We start from the raw sequence: 25,459 nt of genomic DNA, 5'->3' as shown, positions 1-25,459 counted from the left end.
TTCCTTCCTTCCTTCCTTCCTTCCTTCCTTCCTTCCTTCCTTCCTTCCTTCCTTCCTTCCTTCCCTTTCTTCTACTTCACCTTCTCTCTCTCTCTCCCTTCCTTTCTTCCTTGTCTCCTTCCTTTCCTGAACAAGGTACCTCAGCTTCCGTCATCACATTAGGTGCTGCTACTCAACATTTGATGGGACTCCTTCATTTACATCTTTCTGTGGTACCCACGTGGGTGTCCCCGAGACCTCAGCGCATCAGGCAGATAAACATCTGGTTCAGAAATGAAAAAGCCCAACCCTAAAAAGATTCAAATGAGGAAATGATAGGGAATGGAAACATGCGCATCAGACTAGAACCTTTTCTTCTGAGGAGCGCAAAGAGACGTGGTGGTTTTATTCATGCCAATTTCCCATCTGGAATGAGCAAGTGGGGTACAGTCAGGTCAACTGTATCAGCAACTGAACAACAATGATGGCAAAAAAGCTCATTTTTCATGGAACTAAAATACAGTCTGATTTTGAACCCTTTTTGCTTCTTGGTTTTGGAAAAAGCCAGGAAGGGAGCAGGGAGTCAGGTGGTCCTACTCATTGCGGCGGCTTTTCTCCTGTTCCACAGAGCTCTGCTTACCTTTCAGTGAGCCAATGAGCTTTCCTTGAGCTCTTCCACTGTGTCCTCATATATGACCAAAAGCACAGGATTTTCCATGACTCGGAGAATAACAGTTGATGATAGAAGTGAGAGGCAATTGCCAGGAATTTTTATTTGTAGGGAAATCTCTAGAGAAGCTCTTCTGCATCCCCACCCTATTCCAGTATCTATTCCATTCTGATTGGCCCAACATCCATACAACCCAGTCCAAGAAAATAGGTGAGTCTGTCCCCCAAAGGCCTTATAACTTGAAGTGAGGGAAGGTTTAGAGCTGGACGTCCATCTCCCACGCTGCCATCTGGTCCAGGCTGGGTGGTGGCCCATGAATGAAGCACCTGCAGAGTGTCAGAAGTGCCAGGACACTAATCCTGACATCACCTGGCACACACATAGAGCTGGGCTCCCTGGAGTTGTGAGCTCATTCCGAAGGGCGGAAAGAGGTAGATTATCTGTGTGTTTTCTGTCTAAAGATGGCTGCTCCAGGCTTGACCTTGTGGAGGCTTGTTGGCTTAGGGGGAGGTGATATCACTCAGTGCTTCCTGCAGCTGCTGAAGCATGAGGAGTTGCTCCCACTCCAAGGCCCCAGAGAGGAGCAGCAGTTGAGAGCCAGTGTGTGTGGGCTTCAGGACCAAAATGTCACTGCGGTTGGGGAGGTAGGGAAAAAAAACTATATTCCACATAGCAAGTGGGTTGATAGAGAACCCGTGTGACCTTGAAGCAGATCCATGTCTCCTCCCTGGCCCTCTGGGGTGTGACCCATCCCCAGGCCAAGACTGAATGTGTCTTTTGTGTCCAAGTGGTCTACATAGACCTACTGAGTTGTTCTTAGAAAAGGTCAAAAGCTCCTAAATACAGGACTGTGTTAGGGTTAAAGCGTTTTGTTTTTAGAATTACTTTCTTATAAGTAGTGACTAAGTCCAAGATCTGATGTGCTAGAGCATCATTTTTCCCAGTTGGCTATCCACACAATCTCAGTCTGCAGAGCAGTTGGTGTGCATTAAACAAACCCCAAACAGAAATATACTCCAGTACATTTAACAAATGCTCTGCAAAGTATTTCCTTTTGGATAGGTGAACTGTACTTAGCGTATTAGAGGATCAAAATGTCCTGCTCAAGTTTGAAAAATCAAGTGTCTGTCAAATGTATTTGACCATGCCACTTTCTAGCACATCTGTTTTTTCTTATGGAATGCAGCATTCCTTAGGCTCTTCTCCAGCACATTCTATTCTAGGTGAGAAGACAAAGCCATGCACGACTGCTCCTTTGGAAGACCTTTTTCACCTTAATTTGTGAATCATTAAGCAGACATTAACTGAATACATTTATTCATTCTACTCACTTACTCATACATGTATTTAAAAAACTATAAAATGCCTCCCGTAGTGGCAAGCCCTGAGGGATACGTGACGGTGAACGAGGCATGGTTCTCACCTTGGAGGACCTAACAATCCACTGAAGAGACCAAGGCCACCAGTGGAGATAAAGCAGCTAAAGATGCAGAACCTGAAGCCCAGGAGGCAGATCTTGCCCGGGCCATTGGTCTGGGAGGTGGGAGCAAAGACATGGGAGTGGTGGGACAACATGTAGGGTGGGCAGAAGACTGGGTCAGAGATGGAATTCCAGGAACCAGACACACTAAGGCCTGGAGAAAGGGAGAAGAGTCCATGAGAGAGAAAGGGAACAGAGAAAGAAGGCAGATGGAAGTGTCCTCACCATTTGAGCCAGTCTGGGCTCTGAGCAACATGTTGAGGCATTGAATTACCTCCCTGGGCAGGGAGAAAGAGGAGGACTGGTGGTGTATTTGTGTGCCTCTGGGGGGTGGGGGTACGGTGAGGGGGTGACTGGGTGAGGGGGAGGTGGCGGTGAATGAGTCGTTGGGAGGAAACTTTTGTTCACAAAGTATAAACAAATGTGTAAATTGTTTGGGAATATGACTCTAGGAGCAAATGATCTGGTGTTTAAGAGCATGAACCATAAAATCAGACAGATCTGGGTTGAATCCTGATTCAGCTACACAACCAATTTTCCTTTGAGCCCTACCCTATTCTACCCTTCCTTCATTAGCAAGTTTAGTTTTTAAAAAGATTTATTTATTCACTTGAGAGAGAGCGAGCACATGAGAGCTGGGGAGAGGGGTAGAGGGAGAGAATCTTTAAGCAGATTCTGTGCTGAGCCTGGAACCCAACATGTGGCTGGACCCCAGGGCCTTGAGATCACGACCTGAGCTGAAAACAAGAGTCAGCTGCCCAAATGACTGAGCCACCCAGGCGCCGCCCCCTAATTAGTAAGTTTAAAGAGCAACTTCAGTAGGGCTCCTGGGTGGCTCAGTCGGTTGCATCTGGCTCTTGATTTTGGCTCAGGTCATGATCTCAGGGTAATGAGATCAAGCCCTCAGTGTGGAGCTTGCTTCGGATTCTCTCTCTCCCTCTCCCTCTGCCTCTCCCCTGCTCACACTCTCTGTCTCTCTCAAAAAAGAAAAAAAAAAAAAAAGGATAAAGAAAAAAGAAAAACTTCACTGAATCAGGGGATATAATAAAATTATGGTGACCTGCATATAAAACCTGGCCCCAAATTTAGCCTTTTGGGAACACGTGTATATGAAGATATGTATTACCATCTGCACCAGAAGCCCACGCAGCCGCTGACAACTCTGACAGGAGTGGCTCTGAAGGTGGGTGAGGATTCACATTTCAAGAGGTCCTTGGAGTTGTTGCTGAATGAACTTTGTAAATCTTAATTTGGTCTCGTGGTTTTCAGTAAGATAAGAGCATTTCTCTCCTACCTCCATTTCAGCGTTTGTTGAGTGCTGCATCCTTGGCAATGTCTTAGGGATGCTGCGAACGTTGTTGTTTTGGTCTTCTTCGGAGCAACCCTGTGTGGTTGTCACTGATCCCTGGTGCTGCCCCGGTGAGGGGACTGAAGGTCAGAGAGGTTCAATGACATGTCTGAGGCATCTGGGTCATAGATTGTGAATCTGAATTTGATCCCAGGTCTGACACCAAATCTGTTCTACTTACTATCACCAGCTGTTCTTCTATTTAATTTTTCTATAGTTAGGGGTAAAATAATGTGCTGTGAATGGATGAAAGAGCAATCAGAAAGAGTGAGCTATTCATACCCACAGCGGAAACACTTTTTTCTCTCAGAACCCGGCCACCCCGTAAAGAAGTCTAGGCCATCTTGCCAGAGAGAGAAAGAGAAAGGGGCACCCCAGCTAAGGGCCAGCACCAGGGGCCCAGACACATGAGCAAGACCATTGTAGATCCTCCAGCTGAGCGGCATCAGCTAATAGCACGTGGGGCACGGAGGAGTCAAACCAGCTGAGCCTTGCCCAAACTGCAGACCCCTGTGCAAAGACATGTGATCAAATGGTTGTTATTGTAAGCATGCTGGGGTAGTTTGTGACGCAGCACTAGACAACAGATACGCGCGGGCTTTGGTACTATGAGACTGCAGAGCGACTAAGATATAAGATCTTCCTTTAGAACCTATCAATTTATGTTCCCATCTGCTAATTTTGTTCATATTAATATGCAAGGAATTATTGATCCTAGGAGAGGCCAGGTGAACGTGGAAATTGAGGTACACTGGGGGAAGATGTTAATCTCTTTTCTTGGACTACTCTCCTAACCCTCTTCCTAATCCATTTACCCAGTCCCCAGCCATGACCTTAACACCACTTGTCCTGGGCCCCATCCAACTGAAGTAATTTCTTATGACTGGTTGGACTCAGCAGACATGCAGAAAAATAACGTGATGTGGGCACTAATCTCTGGAAGTTTTGTTGGGTATCTGCAGGGTCAGGTGAGGAGAAAGCCCAGGCCTGAGGTGAGGGAGAGGGTCATATCAAAGCCACTTCTTCCCGCGAACGCGCTGTGTGTGCTGAGACAGGTCCGGTCACCACGCCGAGCGCTGGGTCCCTCATTTGGATTAGATCTGCTCATTTATAAGTGCAAGGCATGGGCTCTGGAAGACCCAGCCCACCTTGCTGTAAAGCCTTGCAGTTCTGAAAAACTCCAACAGAATTTTAAGACAGGATTTCTCAGGTGAGCTGGGCCCCATGGGTCTGGGCAGCTCCCTGGTGGCAGCATCTGGGAGAAAGGAAACCATGTCCTAAGTGATGAGGGGCAGCTTTCAGGTGGGATATTTGGGAAATGTCCATTTGGAAGCAATTGGAAGTGCCTCAGAAATGTAGCTGGGAAATTGCTGCTTCCAGCCCGGAGTGCAGCCCTACAGACTGAGCTGGAATGTGCTCGTCTTCCCCTGCCAGTCGCCCGGCCACATAGGAGGCCCCTTGTTTTCTTCCCTGAAAGAAAGTTCCTGGACACAGGAGCCACTGGTTTATTTCAGAATATCATCATTTCCCAGCTATTTTGGTCCTTGGGCTGTTTATCCAACGGTGGTGGGTTGTTGATGCTTCCCACGTGGCCCCAGATGTCTTCCCACTCGGGGCCCCGGGGCTGCGGCCTCCCCCAGGCTTGTCCTTGGCACAAGCCGGGAATGGAAATAGGAGACCCCCCAAGGCCTTCTCAGCACAATCCCTCTTTCAGTTTTGTCACACACACCGTCACCTCCTTGAGGGGTTACAAGCTGGACAATGCTGACAGCATCAGAATGCATCTTATTTTTAAAAGGACCATATTAGGGCGCCTGGGTGGCTCAGTTGGTTAGGCGACTGCCTTCGGCTCAGGTCATGATCCTGGAGTCACTGGATCGAGTCCCGCATCGGGCTCCCTGCTCAGCGAGGAGCCTGCTTCTCCCTCTGACCCTCCCCGCTCTCATGCTCTCTCTATCTCATTCTCTCTCTCAAATAAATAAAAAAAAAATTTTAAAAAAAAAAAAAAAAAAAAAAAAAAAAAGGACCATATTAGATATTAGCACACCCAATATGGTCCTCACACAATTGTGAACATTTCCCTTTGTGTCTAGTTGCAAGGTGAGTCACTGTCCTGCTCTGTGTTCGGGAACAGCAGTGTAAAGCTACCTTTCCTCGCCCTCCTGCATTATCTATAGCGGCTCACGGTGGGAAGGAGGGAGCCAGACAGCAGACTGCATTTTAGCCCATCTTTTTTTTTTTTTTTTTTTTTTTTGCTGGGTTACTGGCCAAATTTAATTATGATATAGCTTCCTAACTTTTTAAAAAATTTTTTTAAATTTTATTTTATTACGTTAGTCATCATACGTTACATCATTAGTTTTTGATGTAGTGTTCCATGATTCATTGTTTGCATATAACACCCAGTGCTCCATTTAGTACGTGCCCTCCTTAATACCCATCACCGGGCTAACCCATCCCCCCACCCCCCTCCCCTCTAGAACCCTCAGTTTGTTTCTCAGAGTCCGTAGTCTCTCATGGTTCGTCTCCCCCTCTGATTTCCCCCCCTTCATTTTTCCCTCCCTACTATCTTTTTTTTTTTTAAACATATAATGTATTATTTGTTTCAGAGGTACAGATCTGTGATTCAACAGTCTTGCACAATTCACAGCGCTCACAATAGCAAATACCCTCCCCAATGTCTATCACCCAGCCACCCCATCCCTCCCACCCCAACCCCCACTCCAGCAACCCTCAGTTTGTTTCCTGAGATTAAGGATTCCTCCTATCAGTGAGGTCATATGATACATGTCTTTCTCTGATTGACTTATTTCACTCAGCATAACACCCTCCAGTTCCATCCACGTCATTGCAAATGGCAAGACCTCATCCTTTTGATGGCCGCATAATATTCCATTGTATATATATACCACATCTTCTTTATCCATTCATCTGTCGATGTAGTCCTCAGATTCTAACATGAGTTCCTGACTCCAGAGTGAATGACTTGGTTCAACATAAGTTCTTTTCCTATTTCCTGAGAAAACTCTCCAGAAGTCCTAAGCCAGTCACTTTCTTATCTCAGTTTCTCTATAAAATTGGCATGGTATTTGTCCTCAGATAACACCAAGGATCCTTGAGAAACCTTGGAGGGGAAGAGTTGCAACTCTGTTCATGAGCCTGAGTGAAAATAAAACCTTCTAGGCTGAGGTACCAGGCCTTGCCTGGCTTACCATGTCTTCCTTTGCTTTTCCCACTTGTAATGTGTCTAAGCCTTCCGGGTCTCTTCTGGTGACCACTACATCTAGCTAAAAATGGAGTTTTGAGCTTCTGAGATGGACTTTTGAGTAAGAGCCTCTCGCTATGATTTTGGAGTCTTTGTATCTCCTGCCCTCTTTTCATCTGGTCTCAAGTGAGATTGTTAGAGCTACTGGTTTGTCTTTTCCATCAGGTGGGAGATCTCTGGCTCATCTGCTCCAGAGTGGGGCCTGCTGGATGGGACTTCATAGACCCTATTTGGAGGAGGCTAGTCTTTGGGCTCCCCTCATGGTGCTTCGGGGAGGCCATGTTCCCTGCTTTTGCTTGGGAGGGAGTCTAATTAAAAGGATACCTGGAAAAAGCAAAGGATATTGGTTCAATCCAATCTTTTGATGAAAGAGATTGATTTTCTTTTTTCCACAAAGAAATTGAGTTTATTTGGGAGAAACAAGAGTGAGAGGTTTATTTTCTCCCTAGGGAGACATTTGGAAGTGTCTGTGTTTTTCTGGAGAGGAAGGGGGAGCCTTGAATTATTGCAGGGCTAAAGTCATTAAAATACTTTTTACCCTGTAATCTGAAATTTGAAAATGTGCTGAGTTTGTCTTTTGAGTGCACCAAGAGGGGCAGGATTGTCCCTCCTCCTGTGCAGCCTGGCTCCAGGCCGGTGTGTGAGGACCCCTTCTGATGGTGCTGCAGCCCACCACTGGCTTTCAGGGCACTGACATGGAGCAGACAAGAGGCCTAGCCTCAAATTCCTGCTTTCTCACCTACTGATTGTGTGATTCCAGGACAATGATTTCCTGTCTTTGCCTGGTGGCTTCCTCATGTATATAACAGCTAATGATGACAATGCCCGCTTTGAAAGTTGGGGGCAATTAGTGAGAAGACAGAGATCATGGGTGTTCAACAGTATTAGTTCCCTTTGCTGGGGTTTCTCTTCGAGTTTATCTGAGGTTTGTCTTTTTTTTCTTAAGATTTTTACTCATTTGAGAGAGAGAAAATGCACGTGCACATGAGCCAGGGGGAGGGGCAGAAGCAGACTCCCTGCTGAACAGGGAGCTGGATGCGGAATCCATCCCAGGACCCTGGGATGATGACCTGAGGCGAAGGCAGATGCTTAACCAACTGAGCCACCCAGGCGCGCCCCTATCAGAGGTTTGTCTTGAAAAATAGGCTTTGTTGTAGGGCTTTGTGAACTGTCTTCAAATTAAAGTATAAAGTGTGGATGACTTTATGTTATCAAGAAAAAAATGTTGGATGTAGCCATCAAGCATGAAGCAAAGAGCACATGTTGTTTTTTTAAATATACATATTTAAGATATATTTATTTTAGAGGGAGAGTGAGCAAGCAAAAAGTGCAAGGGGGCAGGGGCAGAGGAGAGAGAGTCTTAAGCAGACTCTGTGCTGAGTGTGAAGTCAGATGTGGGGCTTGATCTCACAACCCTGAGATCACCACCTGAGCTGAAGCCAAGAGTCGAATGGCAAAAAGCACAAAGTTTAATCACACAGATTCCTGCCCATATTTTGGCCCTACTACTCACAGCTCCTCAATACAGAGTAACTATTATTTCTCTAAAAAAACTCCCTTTGCCACTGTAGAAAATTACTTTGCTAGTAGTTAAGTATTAGGAATAGGCAAAAACAGTACCCGGGTTTTCCATGGCTCCGTCTACTCGTTACTATCTTGCGTGTTTGCTCATTCCTTTAACAAAGGCACAGGTATCTATTACACATATCATTGATGACGATATTTTGTTTTTTTTCAAAAGGTGGTTTCGAGTGCTTACTATGTGCCATGCACTATGTTAAGGATTTTATACTGATTTACACCATTTACTGAGGGTTCACCATCTGCTGGGAGTGATACCTGATGACTTACAAACATAGGCTCTGACCTTCAAAAGAGTATTTATGATCTCGGTCGTCTGCTAAGCACTGTGTAGACACTGTGTGCAGCTCTTTCCACAGTTCTGGTGATCCTGGACCACCCCCACCCCCTGCCTCCATTTCTAACTGGCTTTGACCATATTGGAGTACTTTACAACTCTTGAAATAGATCATGCTTCTCTGACCTTGGAACTTGCGCTGACCTTTTTTGACCTTGCACTTGCTGTTCCATCTGCCCATGTGTTTGCCCAGTTGCCCTCTTCATACCGCGCAGACCTCCGCCCTATGTCCCTTTCCAGTGAGCCCGCTCTGACTTCCAGTCCCATAGCTGCCACTTTCACAGCCAGTCTCTGTCCCATCTTCTGGTGTTAAGCAATGTTTGTATTGTTGTTGTTGTGTTTAAAGCAGATTTCATTTACGCAAAGAAAAGTTTTTTCAAAGAGGACCTACTTTTGGTTTGCTGTCCCTAATAAGTAAAACTGAGAATATCCTTAAAAATATTCTACAAAAATATGACAAATTCCAATCAGTTCCAGAGATTATCTTAAAGACTGTAATTTTGATTCAGTTCCTGTTGGAGTTACAGTGTTATCAAACAAATACAACTGAATGGTTTTCTTAGAACACTAACTGGATAGTTCATCTTTCCCAAATTTGGTCAGTCAGTAGTTGGCAAATTATCGCCCCAGCCACCTCAGTCTCTTTATCTGCACAATGAGAGAGTTGTGTTGATTGATCACCATGCGCCCTTCTGGCACAATCTCCTAAAGATGCAGATGGCTACATTTATTGATTTTGACTATGTGTCAGATACGGTAAGTGCTGTCCATATATTATCTGATTTCGTTCTTCCAGGACTTTTAAAAGGGATCTAGTATCATTTAGTCTCTTTAGATTAGAAAAATGACACTCGGATAAAACAGACCTTGCCCACTAAGGTCACACAACTAACAACCATCAGATTCAAGTATTAAGCTCCTAACTGTGTTGGCACATTGCCTGTCCCAGGGCCTCTGGGGCTTCAGAGCAGGAGGTTAGATTACTTTCCGAAGAGAGCTCTCTAAGAAGGAGTCATGAGATTGTTTGTAGCTCCTATTAGAACTAGAAGCTGAGCAAAGCAAAGGCCCACATCAACCTGAAGCTTACATCTGTTCTTCCAAAGTCCCACGAGGCCTTTCTTACGGATTTAGATCACACTGGGCCTAGAAACTGGATTTAGTACTTTTCACAGCAACTTTGTAGAACTGAAATGAATTGTCTTAAATAAGGTCTGTACTGTTCTTTTAGAATCTTGATTTTCAAATCTTCTTCCTGACCATACTTGCTTTGTTTTCCTCTTGGTCTAATTCAAATAACTCAGGCACCTCCCTGCAACATGTTAACCATGCAATATACAGCTCTGTGTGCTGGTGGGGGGGGGGCGAGGGGTGTAGAACCCATATATTTATTGAGTTATATGGATTTAATTATATAATGCAGACATAGTTCAAATGTTTTTTTTGGGAGAATTTGTCCTAATCTCTAAAATGAGATCAAAGTGCACGCACACACAAAAGCACACCCCCCCCCCACATATTTTGGCTTTGTTCCTCGGTCTCTAAAGCTTCCTCTGTTGATTGGCCTCGTCTAGTGTCTTCCAGGAAAGGATTTTTTCTTAAAGACAAGAAATATGTCTTTGATTCCACATCTGTTCACTTCAACTAGTGCTGTCTGTGAAGGAGAGGTTAGTTCCTATTTGCTGACCTTGTGACGAAAAGGATCTCAGAATTCACCTTCTCTACTGTGACCCACACTTGCCTGATCAAGAGAGTCACCTGCATATTCTTGGGCCTGAATTGGAACTTTGGAGTCTGAATCCTTAGGGAAGGGGCCTGGTAATCTATTTTTAACACGCCAAGCAATTTTTAAAATCATTTTTGTCATACTAAACCTGTTTAGTATCCCAAACAGGGTTGGGAAACTGATCCCCTTCATGATTACAAAGGGTGTACAAGTCTCATTTATAGCCGCACCAATGATTTTGGGCTTCAGCTCTTTGGTTTTAAGAAACAGATACAGTCATTTTAATCCATGGAAAGGAGAATTTATAGGACAGATTATAAGGGGATTAGAGGAACATAGAGTGTCCTTTTGAGACTCCAAGAGTAAGGAGTGAGGTACAGCCAGCCTCATGGAATGGAGGCTCGGTGGTCTCTCATTTGTGATGTTCTTGCTTTTCTCTGTATATCATGTTCCTCTCTCTACCAGCCCAGTTTCCCATGGTCTCAGCTTGTCCATGATCTATAATGGCCCCTTGGCCACAAGTCCGCTCACCCTCAGCTCTTTCCCTAGAGCCCACTGATTCTGGGTTTCAGTTTCCCACTTCATATTTCAAAGAGATCACTCATAGGCTCAGCTCAGAGTTTTACAGATAACATTTGCAGAAAAACCTCATGATTGTAATGTTGGGTCATTGAGGAAATGTTTGAAACCAATTTGCACTATGGCTTACTCACTGATAGACAATGACTCCTTGGGGTTGTGGAAGTAGACGTACACACATGACTAAAGAGCAGCAAATAATGAGAAAAAAAATTTTTTTTTTTAAAGATTTTATTTATTTATTTGACAGAGAGAGACACAGTGAGAGAGGGAACACAAGCAGGGGGAGTGGGAGAGAGAGAGAAGCAGGCTTCCCATGGAGCAGGGAGCCCGATGCAGGGCTCGATCCCAGGATCCTGGGATCATGACCTGAGCTGAAGGCAGATGCCTAACGACTGAGCCACCCAGGCGCCCCGAGAAAAAATTTTTTTTAAAGATTTTATTTATTTATTTGAGAGAGGGTGAGAGATAGTGAGAGAGAGCGCTGGGGGATTTTTCTCTCCCTCTTCCCTGCTCTCTTGCTGTTCTCCTTCCCCCTTCTCCTCTGACGACTCCTGTTTTTTTCTGCCTAAGACTGGAATTCGCCATTTCTGGCATCTTTTATTTATTTATTTTTATTTTTAATTTTTTTCAAGATTTTATTTGACAGACAGCGAGGAGGGAACACAAACAGGGGACGGGGAGAAGGAGAAGGAGAAGCAGACTCCCTGCTGAGCAGGGAGCCTGACATGGGGCTTGATCCCAGGACCCTGGGACCATGACCTGAGCGATCCCGGGACTCTGGGACCATGACCTGAGCCGAAGGCAGACGCTTAACCGACTGAACCACCCAGGTGCCCCAAACGTCAGAAAACTTTGAATAGCATCAAGATTTTGTATAGTCAGAATTCCCAGAGTTTTCACTCCCTTCTAACTTTAGCTTGGATCTAAATAGCCCTTCCAGAATGTACTTGGTAGCTCTGAGGAAGGATTAGAAATACAGAGGCTGTTGTTGAAGTGAACTGGCTTTTCGTCATGTTCCGTTTCATTTAGAGTGGATCAGTGGCTTTTCATTTCTTTGAGACCAAGTTTGAAATTAAGAATCAACCCTGTTTATCTTTTTTGGTTCCCATTTTCCGGTCCAGGTGAGTTTTTGTCCCAAAGAAGAACACGGTGTGACCTGACTCCTTCTGAATCACCCAGCTTCTTTCTTGGGACTTGAATGCACATAATAGGGCCATCTGTTGGCTCTCATTGAGCAAAAGTTTACATCAAAATAAAATTCCCTTCTGTCTGATCTCAGATTTACTGCTGTTTTGGGAAATGTCACAGAAGCAAAAGCGATGTTATTTCACTAAAAATAGTTGTCAGAAACTAAGAGTCATGTCAAAAACTTCTGGAGATTTTGGCTCCAAAAGCCCACATGATATCTGGTGACAAGTTCATTGGAGGTCCAAATGATAAAAATGTTTAGAGAAATGAAACGACACTATATAATCGAGCTCACATATTAATTATCCATTGCTTTTCTACTCTTTTGCCCATGCTCATGATTCTGGGCAGGAAAGACTTGAAAAGGAGGCCAATCTCAGGAGTCAGATTTTCTTCTAGCTGAAAATGTTGATGGATGTTGAGAATAGAGCTTGCTGTTATGAATTTTCAGATTGAGGATGAGGTTTGAAATTATATAGATCTGTTTTTAAATGTAAACTTTTGAGTTTGGATGTTGTTTCATCCACTCTGGTATACCTGTGAGGCTTCCTTCCTGCTTATTGTGAGGGCTACAGAAGAAATACAAGAAAAAGCTGTGTGTCCCTGTCAAGACTATTAGTGTTCAGAGGGCAAAAGCTATCACACACAAAACAAAAAAGCCTAAGTTAAGTACTGAACTCCTAATACTCATACCATAGATATTTAAAGAAGGAAAATTCTGTAATGGATAAATCTTTAAAACAGATTTGTTTTACCAGGTTTCATGGGGGGAGGTGATAAGACTATAAATAAGTTTTATATTCTGTCATTTATATTACCAATTTTTGGCAATCCATTCCCAATCAATTATAACTTTATAATACTTACATTGTTTTTCAAAAATTACTTAAAAATTATTTGCCAAGGTGTTTTTTTTTTTTAACAGAATAAAGTATGAGAAAAGTATCAAGCATTTTCTCAGGAGGTTGGCTAATTGTTCCAACAGTAGATATAAGGCCCATTAAGTAGAATGGAAGACCTGTGACTTAAGTTCTGCTGTTTCTAGTGTCCAGCATAGTGTGTATTACACAGTAGGTACTAGGTGAATACTTGATTAAATGAATCGTGGCATGGATGATGGCTGTGATTTGGTGAGATGGAGGACAGGTTCAATAAAGGCATTAAGGTGGGAACCAGCTTGATGAGAATAGAGGTGGAGGGTAAGGAGGGTCATTGGAAGTAACATTGGTACAGATAGGGAAAGGTCAGGCTATAGAAAGTTATAAAAGAGTGTATGTTTTTTAAGACAGGCAAGAGCAAACTACCAAATTTTATGAATAGGAAAGTGATCATTGCTTTAAAAAAATCTCGCAAGTCATACAAAAGTGATTTGGAAGGAGCAGAGAGGCCAGTCACTTTGTTAGCTAATGAGGCATAAACCTACATGATGAAAGCTGAGAAAGACTGAAACCCAATCTAAAGGATAACTGCTAGGACCCAGTGACAGGATAGGAATAAAGGGCAAAGAATGGGACTAGTATTGAAGAGAATGGGACATTTAGGAAGGTGAGCCAGTTTGGATGGGTGGGCTGCTTGGGAAAGTAGGGTGCCTGGATCAGTTCATGCTTGAAGCAGTGGTAGGACAACCGTCTGAAATGGTTGGGTTTATACAAGCTACGAAGGGTTAGACATCAGGGTTGGGTTTAGAGATCCAAGAACCATTAACATGGAGAGGACAGATCAAGTCATGTAAGATCAGAGAGAAAATGAGCAGAAGGCAAGGATCCTGGTGGGCTAGAATGAGGGCAATAGTGGTCAACCGGGATGAAATTCACCTAATGACCCCCTTGAGAGTAGGGGGCATTTTCTATTCATTTTTGCATTCCTGCCATGAAGCACCATGGCTAGCTCACAGTAGGAGTGCTCAATAACTCCTTGCTAAAAGAATGCAATTCCTGCCATGCTATATGAATTCATGGCAATCCAAGAAACTCAGGAGAGTGCACATCTGAAGTCCTCACTGGGAATATGATGATATTAGAGCAGGGAACAAAATTTTCCTTTTAGCACTTAGGACCATTGACTTCTACTTCTCTGTATGCCACTTTTTCTTGTCATGTGAAGAAGAATAAGGGAGATGTTAGTGCATCTTTGATTTGTAGAATTTTTTTTTTTTTGGTGAAAGGAACAAGTTAAGCACCAGAGTTCCTTTTTTCTTAACAAAACAAACTCAACAGCAAACTTATAAAATATTTATATTGTGTGGGACCTAAAGACACTTAGTCCTGTCCTAGACAGTTTATAATCAAAGCCAGTTCTGACCTTGTTCCTTGGGCTGTGGCATTCTGTGTTTTGTTGGCTGGCATCTTCCCTCGTGGGGCAACAATATTGCCTTAAACCAGTCTTCTAATTCATAGTCCTCAAGAGTGGCCATTGCAAATGCACGGGTGTGAGGACAGCCCAAGGCTCTATAATATCAAATCTCCGGCAGACCATGACTATCCCTACATTCAAACTATACTGATTTTTTAAAACCATGAGATTTTTTTTTTTTAACAATTTGGAATTTCTGCACTCACTCACTTTATTAACTCTATACATCCTGTCAAGTAGATCTTGGCAATGTCTTTGCTTGTGGAATTCCTAAAGTCCAGAAGACCTGCCAGAGTATTTCTTTTGCTTTTTCCTTCTTCCAAATCAGGCTTTGAGGGGAGCTTGTGAGTGTGGGTTTTGTATGGCAGCCATCTTGGTGGATGTGAAGGTTTAAATGGCACCTTTCTTTGCAGGTAGGTTGGCAGACAGAATACTGCTGGCAGAATGGACGACTTCAAGCTCTAAGTTGAGGGCAGGAAACCCCATTTTGAATTGCTTATTTATTCTTCCCTGAAGGGTTGGTATCTCAATGTTCTACTCAGTACCCAGTGAGTTGTAGGATTTTATTTGCTGCTTCTTGAAGAGTTTTTTTTTTTTATACAAAGTTGAAATTAAGAAGTTTATTTTTTCTTTTTGTCCTCTACTTTTTTTTTTTTCGTTGACAGAGAGTAGACGCATGGTCCAAGGCTTGGGCTTGGCGTTTCTCCTTTGGGCCAGCTTGTCCTGTCTGTCCTTGTATTTATATTGCCATGACACCCTGGCTTCTGTCTCTCAAACACGTGCTACTTTAGTTCAGACTTGGCCGCTGGCCCCTGCAGGGCTCAAATGCTCAGAGGGAGTTGAAATGGAAATGTTTCTTTGGGCCAGGCTTCTCCCTGGACATTAGACACTACTGTCTTTTTCTCCTTTCCCTTGTCTTTGGTCAAACAGGCAGCATGCGCTTCATCAGAGGACCAGAATAATTACATGGAACATAGTTGTGGTATTCCTAAATTGCGGGATGATTACATGATACATAGTACCCCATGAGCTGGATGCATCTAAGAAGCCAAGCTTCCTTGGTAAATTCTACTTTGGAGGAGGGAGTGTGAGGATGATAGTAGAAGTTACTTATACATTGTCATTCATTCATTGAATGCACACTTACTGAGTACCCACCACTGGGCAGCCACTAAGAATTCTGAATTAAAGCATGATTCCACTGGTAGTACAGCATAGCAAAGACACCTTAAGATTTGGAACCAGAAGACCTGGCTTGAGTCTTGGCTCTGCCACCTACTGACTTAGGAAAATAAGCATAAGGCAATACATAGGTGCACAGAAGGAAGGGCTGGCTCATTTGACCTTGGATAGTTGGAGAAAGCATCAGAGGGGTGAGTAACATTTGAGCTGTTTATCAAAGAATCATTGGGAGTTTGTCAGGTGGACGAAGTGAGGTGTGGGGATAGCTCTTAGGTAAGTTAAATAGTGAAAGGAAAAATCACATATAATGAAAATGTGCAATATCTTGAGGCTGTGAGCTGTCTGGGGAGGCCAGAACACACAGGGCATGGAGAGAAACTTTTTTTTTTGATTGAAGTATAATTGACATACATTATCCTATTAGTTTCAGGTGTACGTCATAGTGATTCAATATTTTTATACATAATGAAATGATTCCCACAGTAAGTCTAGGTACCCTCTGTCACCAAAGGAAGTTATTACAATATTATTGACTATATTCTCTAGGCTGTACATTACATCCCCATGGCTTGTTTATTTTATAACTGAAAGTTTTTTTTTTTTTAAAGATTTTATTTATTTATTTGACAGAGAGACACAGTGAGAGAGGGAACACAAGCGGGGGGGGGGGGGGGGAGAGGGAGAAGCAGGCCTCCCACTGAGGAGGGAGCCCGATGCGGGGCTCGATCCCAGGACCCTGGGATCATGACCCGAGCCGAAGGCAGACTCTTAACGACTGAGCCACCCAGGTGTTTGTATCTCTTAATCCCCTTCACCCATTTCACTGCCCCCGCCCCCTCAACCAGCCCCTTTCTCCCTCCGGTAACCAACAGTTTGTTTCCTATATCTATGAGTCTGTTTCTGTTTGTTGTTTGGTGTTTTAGATTCCACAAATAAGTAAAATCATAGAGTATTTCACTTAGCATAATACCCTCTGGGTATATCCATGTTGTTGCAGATGGCAAGATTTCATTCTTTTTTTTTAATGGCTGAGTAATAATCCATATATATGTATACATACCTACATACATACCACATTTTCTTTATCCATTCATCTATCAATGGACTCAGGCTGCTTCCATATCTTGGCTATTATAAATAATGCTACAAAAAACATAGGGGTGTATATATCTCCTAGAATTGGTGTTTTTCTTTGTATAAATATCCAGAAGTGGAATTGCTGGATGGTATGGTACTTCTATTCTTGATTTTTTGAGCAACTTCTATATTGTTTTCTGTAGTGGCTATGCAAATTTACATTCTATGGGGATAAGCTGAGGCTATTGCTGGAAAGATGGACTGATGCTAGCTTGTGAAAGCCCTTGAATGCCTTGCAAAGGACTTTGGGACTTCAGGCTGCTGCCCGGGGTTCTCTAACCTCAGTTTCTAATCAGGTGGGTCAAATGATCATATTTGCATTTTTTATGTTCCTGGCAGTTGCACTGAGGTGACTTGGAGGGAGGACGACCGGTGGCTTTTTCCTAGAACAGATGAGATGAGACATTGTTGTTTTTCATGTCAATTTCAATAAAGCACCATTGATGCTTCTGCTATAAAGTAAGTGTGGTGAGCATGTGTGGGTGAGTGGTGGAAGACTGTCCCAGAGACTCACAACCGGCTGGTTCTCTGGTAATATGTGACAGAGAAGTCCCAGGAGAGCAGGGAGGAGGGGGCCCTGAGGTTCTCTGCTGTCGGATTTCAAAGGCCCCAGTGGTGAAGGCCCAGCCACCTTGGCAAGGACAGCATGCTAGCCTCTTGGGGCGGTCCCTTGAGTCAGATAACAACAGAGCACTCACTTTCTCCATGTGAGCCTTTGAACCTCTTTGAGGACAAGAGGATTTTCCTCTGCCACAGCCAGAATGTTAGTCCATGTTTATGTACTTTTGTCCTTAGACTCCACAGGGAATCTATTCTTGTCGAAAATCTTCATTGCACACTTGGCTGGAAGCCACTGTTGTTACATTTGTTGGACACTTGCTGGACACAGCTGGTGCTCTATCAAGCCTACAGAATAAAAGTATTGATAACTGTGATGCCGATCAGAGCTAATTGGTAGACAAATGCTATTATTCTGTGTAAAGCTAGAGGAAGGGATCAGTGGCCTGGCTGTTATGATACTTGGGTGAAATGGTATTTGTTGCAGTCATGCAGAGGCTGAATGGTGTCACCAGGATGAGTGAAAAATCCTATTGTGGTGACTAGATGGGAAAAGGAACAAAGTAAATGCAGTCCCCTACAAATTTATGACTTTTTTATTTTATGTGAAAAAATGCCTAAGTAGCAGAAAATCTGGAAAAGCTGTCAGGAAATATTCCCATCTTAAATTTAAATCTGTGAGGTTATTACTGTTAAGCTAAGTATGTGCAAGCTATAATGAAGCAATCAAGGAAGGAGTTAGCATTTAGACTTCAGAATGTGGCAGGAGTGAGGGAGGCTTTTTTTTATTTTTTGAAGATTTTATTTATTTGACAGAGACAGCGAGAGAGCACAAGCAGGGGGAGCAGCAGAGGGAGAGGGAGAAGCAGGCTCCCTGCTGAGCAGGAAGCCTGATGTGGGGCTCCATCCCAGGACCCTGGGATCATGACCTGAGCCGAAGGCAGACGCTTAACCGACTGAGCCACCCAGGTGCCTCAAGGGAGGCTTTATTGACGAGGTGACATTGTATGTATAATGTGAGGTGAGAGTGCAAAGTCATTGTTTTGCATGTGGGTATCCAGTTTAAATGATACCCAATTGGTGAATTCTCACATTTAAAAATGTATGTGTATGTGTTACATACACACAATTCTGAAATAATATACACAAAATCTGATTAACTCTCAATGGTGGGTTAATGAATTAAAAATTTCTTCTCTACCTGTTTTTTCACAAATGTGTGTTTATTATGTGATAGGGAAAACCAGGTTTTTATTTTTTTAAAGATTTATTTATTTAGAGAGAGAACGCGTGCACAAGTGCACACAGGGGGAGGGGCAGAGGGCGAGGGAGAGAATCTCAAGCAGACACCCCTCTGAGTGAGGATCCTGACATGGAGCTCTATCCCATGACCCATGAGATCATGACCTGAGCCAAAACCAAGAGTTGGACGCTTGACTGAGCCACCTAGGTGTACCTCAAAACCAGATGGTTTTTTCATGTGAGAAGAAGCAGTAAGAAAGTCTTGCATTAATGTCCTTGCTTTAGTGTGCACATGAGTTTGAGTGCCATATAGTCCTGAGTGGTAAGGAAAAGGCTTTGATATATGCAAAGTATTTGAAGGGCAGAAGGGGTACAGGAACAGACTGCCCACGCATGCCCTCTGTTTGGAATAACAGGTCTTATCAAGAACCTGAGAGAAGGGCTTGGTTTCTTCCCTCTTGACAGATGCAGGAGTGGTCTCTGAGCGGAGGACATTTACTTTAGGGTGGGATTCCAGAGCTCCTCATCTCCCCATCCAGTGGGCAGTACCACGCTGGCTCCACCACGGGGATCTCACTGGGCCCACCCAGGAGGAAGAGCTGTTTAAATGCAGACATGTCCCAAACATTTCTATCATTGGCAGAGAATTAAGCCGATCATCTAAGCCCACCCCCTCTTTTTATAAAGTGGGAAACCAGTGCTCATAATGACTGAATAGTTAGCCTCAAGCCTTGCAGCTGGCTCACAGCAGAGCTGAGATTAGAATCCAGATCTTCTGATTCTCTGGGAGGTGACTGCCCCCACCCCCCCTGCCGACTCCACCCACATTCTGTCTCCTTGTGTTCACATCTACTGTCGTACAGATCCTTAGCACAGCCAAGTAGTATACCTAAGAGTGGAAAAGGAGCCCAGAGGCTAAGGCTGTGTTCTGGAAAGCCCCTAAGAACAAACATTTCTATGACTGCATAGTTGAAATGATAAGAGACACAGCGAACTTCCTCTTCATAGAACTTTTTTTTTTTTTTAAAGATTTTATTTATTTATCTGACAGAGAGAGGCACAGCGAGAGAGGGAACACAAGCAGGGGAGTGGGAGAGGGAGAAGCAGGCTTCCTGCCGAGCAGGGAGCCCGAGGTGGGGCTAGATCCCAGGACCCTGAGATCATGACCTGAGCCGAAGGCAGACGCTTAACGACTGAGCCACCCAGGTGCCCTATAACTTTTTTTTTTTTTGACTCTTGTTATTTCCCTTTAAAAGACTTATTACTGCCGTGGAATCATAAATCATCATAAGCCAGTTATAAACAACCATTAATAGATGGAAAGAGCTTGCTTAATAGGAATTCTGTGGAAAAAAGTTCAGGAGAATTCATTACATTTTCCCATTGTGAGTTGGCATTGAAAGTTAGCTAGTAAACTGTTGTTCCTTTCCTGGGATACAGATATAGACTAAGTGGTATTGTCTTGAAATCCCACTGTACTTGGCACTTTAAGCCCATATCCAGACTATCGCACATAGTCATGGGCATCATTTAAGATAGTGACAACTTAGAGAGCACCCAGAGAGTTGCCAACCAAGATGCTGACACATTCCAGACTCTGCACTGAGCAGTGGGTGCTTGGTGGGAATGCAATGCCATGTGTCTTTTATTCTCCATCCTAATTGTGAGAGATTACAATTCTGAGGTCATGGACTAAGCAGAGATTTCTAAGACAAGCTCAGAACCGCCAGACCTTAGAGTCAGGATAAAGTGGGAAACATTACAGTTTGGGCTAATGAGAATAGCAGTAGACCACTAGGATGAAAAGATCTTGAAGTCTTATTTACCTGGTTGTTTATGTGGATTTCTTCTGTTCCTGGCTCACAGGTTAATCCCTGCATGTCCAGTTTATCTTTTTTTTTTTTCAAAAAAGGAGGAAAAATACAATTGAATCTAATAAAGCATATTCTGAAAATACTGTATTTGGCCTGTCAAATCATTATTTTACCTTATTAAATACATTCTAGCTTTTATACTCTAGGAGGATTTCTGATCAGTGCCTGGCCACTCTGTAAGCCCTTATCAAACACATAAAGCACACCTAAGAAAACTTGGTCAATCAAAACTCACTAGGTGAAAGCAGGAGAGATAGATCTATGTGCAGGGGAAGGTGTTACAGCTTCTTCAAACTTCTCTCAGGGTTTACCAGGCTCATCAGGCTCCAAAGAGACACGGACTTCAAGGACAGTTGTCCATTCTTGAATTAAATAAATTGTGTGGATAATGTTCAACGTTTGTTAGGCTTTCAACTTTGTCACTTAGTTGACTAGCAGCAGTAGAGAACTGGGAAGGAAATGAAGCTTCCAAGGTATACAAAGTCTAGCAGGTATGAATTTCAACTTGTATATCAAAAAATATCCCATTGGTTGAGTGGAAAAATGTATAAATACTACTTCCAAACCATATTGAGCTTGTAATTACAAACTGTCACAATAATCATAGTAAACTTTTATTAAGGATGGTGCTATGTGGAATTAAATGTGGACTGAGTTAATCAAGAGGATCCCTACCCTCAGGGTTATGTCAGCTCTTAGCTTATAGATTGTTAGGCACAAATGCTCATTATCTTATTGACACACCCTGTGAACAGCTGTATTGTGATTACAGAGCTTAGTGAAACATATTTTGATCATAGGCAAGAAACGAAACTTGTGAAATAGTGTCTGCTCATGAAAAAAAAAAAAACCCTCCAAAGTTTATTGGTAACAGAGTAAGAGGATCCTGGTTATTCAGGGCTTGGGAAACCATGGAAACATAGGCTTGGAACTTTATTATCACATGGGCTTCTTGATTAGATGGGGATGCAAATAAAGTGGGCGATGGGAAGAAGGCAAAAATCAAATGACTAATAGAGCTAATGATATGTCTCACTGTGATAATGTAAAAGTACTACCAGTTCCACCAGTTTATTTTTGGAGAATGGATAGAAGTTTAGAATCTATTTATGGGGCTCTGTTATTACCCAGGAGAGAAGGATTTTCTTTGCAGCAAGACCAACATAAATGGATTTAGTGAGTCACAATTTTTCTTGTGAAGGCTGGTTTTAGAACCTCCCCATAGGGACCTCTGCCCACGCTGCTTAACTGTTGTGAGGAAATACAACTTCTTGGGGTCTCTGTTACTGTCCCTTTCCCCAGCCACCAGGACTTTGGGTAGAAAAAGCTATTATGACAACAATGATGATTGATGATCATAATAAGCATGGCCAGCATTCCATAGTAGCTTAGGTGGTTCCCCCGCAACCAGACATTGAGATTGGAAAGGGCACAAAGGGTGTTAGGAAGAATAGGGGAGACATAAAACCTGGCCTCTCTCAATGATTTTAGAATGTAAGTGGGACGTTTCTGGAGCTCACCTTGATGGTGAGGTATAAAGGTTAATCACACTGGCTTGGAGAGTGATCTCGCTGAGTATATCACCTCTCTAAGATGGTTCTTCTGTAATAGGGGGATAATGCCTTGTGCTTCATGGGTTTGTGGTGTGGATGGAGGGAGATTAAATGAACTGTCCTTGCTCAGATGATTACCCAGCTAATGTTCCCAATTCTTTTCGGTCTCTGCTGTTATATCACTTCCTCAGAAGAGCTTTCCTTTCAATTCTGTGTAATATACACCCTACCCTTCTGCCCATGCCTCCCTAGAACCTCACTCTGCTTTTGCTTTCTTTACAGTAATTATCATTACTCAAAACATACGTCTATGTTGGTTTTCTTTCTTTCTTTCTTTTTTTTTTTACTGTGTCTCTCTCCCTCACTAGAACATATGTTTTATGTGGTGGGACTTTTTAGGCTTGCTCTATCTTTGGGGAGTGATAGCACATAGGAGGTATACTTAATAAATGTGTTGGATGAATAAATGAATGGATGAATGAGATAAAATGTAAAATGCTTTGCACAGTGGCTGGCATGTAATGAGTACTTGAAGGAGTGAAATTTTTGCTGCCAATTATATGTGGATTGGCACTGGGTAGAAAGCTCTTGTCTGAAAAGAGTGGTCTCATTCTACTCCTGGTGAGGCCAGACAGAATGTGGAGGGCCCATGTGTGTAGCATCACCTAGAGAACATTATCAGGCCTTTGGAGGTATAGGGTCCAGCCAGCAGGATCTGGAGGAAATTCCTGAACTCCCCACACGTGGAAACCCAGCCGAGTTTGAAGGTCACAATGGGCTACTCTGAATGCTCATTTGGGAGGCGATCACAGCCAAGGCAACACTGGCCTGCTGCATGGTACACATCATCTGCTCCCACTTTTCCTTCGGTTATGGGGAGAGGGAATGGATTTTTGCCTTGATGCTTCCCTTCTGGCCTAAACTTGTGAAATGGATATTTATTTATTTTAAAGTGCTGCATACAAGGTAAATTCATAGATAACAATTTATCAACTTGAACCTCTATATAGTGTTCCCTGGTCTCCATACTTACGATAATCTCAAGAAATCTTCAGGGTGCTGATTTATATCCAGGGGACAGTCCAGCTTCTTCCACTTTGTTCCTGCAGGATGCAATTCAGATGTTCCTCCTGTGTTAGTCATGGTCCTTGAGAAGCAGACACCAAGATAGTGTTAAGTGTTGTAGGGATTTTCTTGAAGGAAATGCTTATGTGAAAGGACCTAGAGAGGGAGCAGGACAAGGTTGGGTTAGCAGTCAGATCACAATGTAGGCCTGACTCAGTGAAGAGGATGAGGAGAGAAGTGTAGGAGGGAGCAGGTCAGACTGCCAGGCAGCCTAAGGAAGCCTCGCAAAGCCCCTGGGAAGTCTTTGTGCCCGAGTCAGCCAACAAAGGAGTCCTGTGTCTCCCAGGATGGAGTCCTCCCACCACAACCCATCATCCACAGCAAGCAGCTCTTGGAAAGCAGTGTCATTGTGCAAATAGCAGTGGACCTAGAAGTGCCGTAGTTAGGGCCCTGGTTCAGTCCCACTCCCTGTAGAAGGAGGTGTACAGGGCACATTCTCATGGCTTCTATACTCCAGGAAGCTAGATGATGCCATAACCATCCCCTAAAGCTGGTAGCTCTGTGATGCAGTACCAGGCTACCAAGTGGGAAAGATGGCATTAGGCCTCTCCCTCAGGAAGATACAAACTAAATAGGTTAACACACACATGGTAATGGAGGGGATAAATTTCCTTCTTCCAGCAGCTGTCCCAGACACAGTGGTTCTCTGACATTCCCTGACCCAGGAATGTACCACTCACAAGTTGGTCTGTGTCCTCTTAGATTCCCCGAAATCCATCTTTCCTAGGATGTAACTTGTGCTCAGTAGGGCTGGGCCAGTACCAGTTTTCATAGTTACAGCCTCAAAGAACCAGAACCACTACTTCAAGAGGTCAATCATGGTGTGTAGACCTACCTACTTACTTAGTCTCTTTCCACCATGATGTTTTCTATTAAAGGAACTGGTATCTCCTTCTTGTCCTGGTCCTTGGTTGGGATCACCCAAGTCCATCCTGATCACTCCCCTCTAGGGAGAATCTCAAGGAGTTGGGCTTGCAGTCCCCGTACTCTCAGAAGGTCATTTGGGTTCCTTAGGAGAATTTCCTCATTCTCTTCCTAGCACTTTAACATTCCTATATCAATAACTTACTTCTGGGGGAAAATTAGGAACATATGGTTCACTATCGCTCCACTCTACTTGCTAGCTGAAAATGAGAGCAGTTGAAATAACATCTCAGACAAATATTTTCCATAATCTGTAGAGAGTAATCAATACTTGGAAGGAAAGTTACTTGGCGACAGTGTTAACATTCCATTTTCTGAAGCATTCTTCCGTGCTTGACTTCATGGTCTCATACCTTTTCATCATTTCTCAACCACTGGTTACTGTGACTTCTCACAACCAAGAGGTCCTCTTTGTGCAGATTTGTGTAGCTGGTTTCTGCTGAGTTTCTCTTCTTCTCCTAGAGTTTTGGTATAATGGGATCAGGTCTAGTGAAGTGAGTCGAGTAAATGGCTGATTTTGTTCCCTGGAGCCCTGTCCTTCTGTGGAACATTCACCACGTGATTTGTCCTTGGGAAGATGCAGCTGTTAGCAGGCAGCCTGTATGCCCCAAAGCAAATGAGAAGAATCCTTCCTGTGAACTTGAGAGCACATGCTGGGCGGGTGGGGGTGCTTTGTTTTTCACCCTTTTAGAGCTTGTTGCTTCCAAATAAGTGGCTGTAAATGGAGATGAAGGGATAAGACTTTGTGACTAACTCCTCTGGGGAGCCTAAATTTCCCCGCTCCTGACCCCAGTGTGTCGCCTCCCCAGTCTTCCCACTGCAAGGCTCATAGCAGCTTTATGACAAGGTGGGTGTTTTTGATCTAGTTCAGGATGGGGACCAATCCAATCCTCCCCAGCTCTGCTGTTCTTTCCATGACGGGGCTGACGCTCAGCCAGTGGAATCCCAGTGAGCTCAGGGAACAGGCGGTGTGTGTCAGGTTGATTCAGCTGAGGAAGTCATGGCCTTGGTTTCACCTTATAAGTCTGTGGTTCCGGTCTTAGCTTGAAAACCCAAAGCTCTGAGCATTCCCAGATGACATCTGTAGTTTTTCCAACACACATTTGGCCTCCTTGCTTGCTTGTAGTGCTTTGATTGTGCAATCACACTTTGGCACATTCTTTGTCCTGTGAAATCTGTACATTTTTAGCTCAGACATCTCAAAAATCATCGTTGAAGCATTTTTATCAGGGTAGCTTATCGTAAAACAGAATCACTCTCACCGACATTTCTGGTAACCAGGAGGAGGAGAATGACGACGAGGAGGGGGGAATGTGTAGTGGAAGGAGGGCTGGCCTTGTTATTGGATAGCCAAGGTTC

Source organism: Neomonachus schauinslandi, chromosome 9, assembly GCF_002201575.2.
Source record: "Neomonachus schauinslandi chromosome 9, ASM220157v2, whole genome shotgun sequence".
In the NCBI taxonomy this organism is placed as follows: Eukaryota; Metazoa; Chordata; class Mammalia; order Carnivora; family Phocidae; genus Neomonachus; species Neomonachus schauinslandi.
This window is presented reverse-complemented; position numbering follows the sequence as displayed.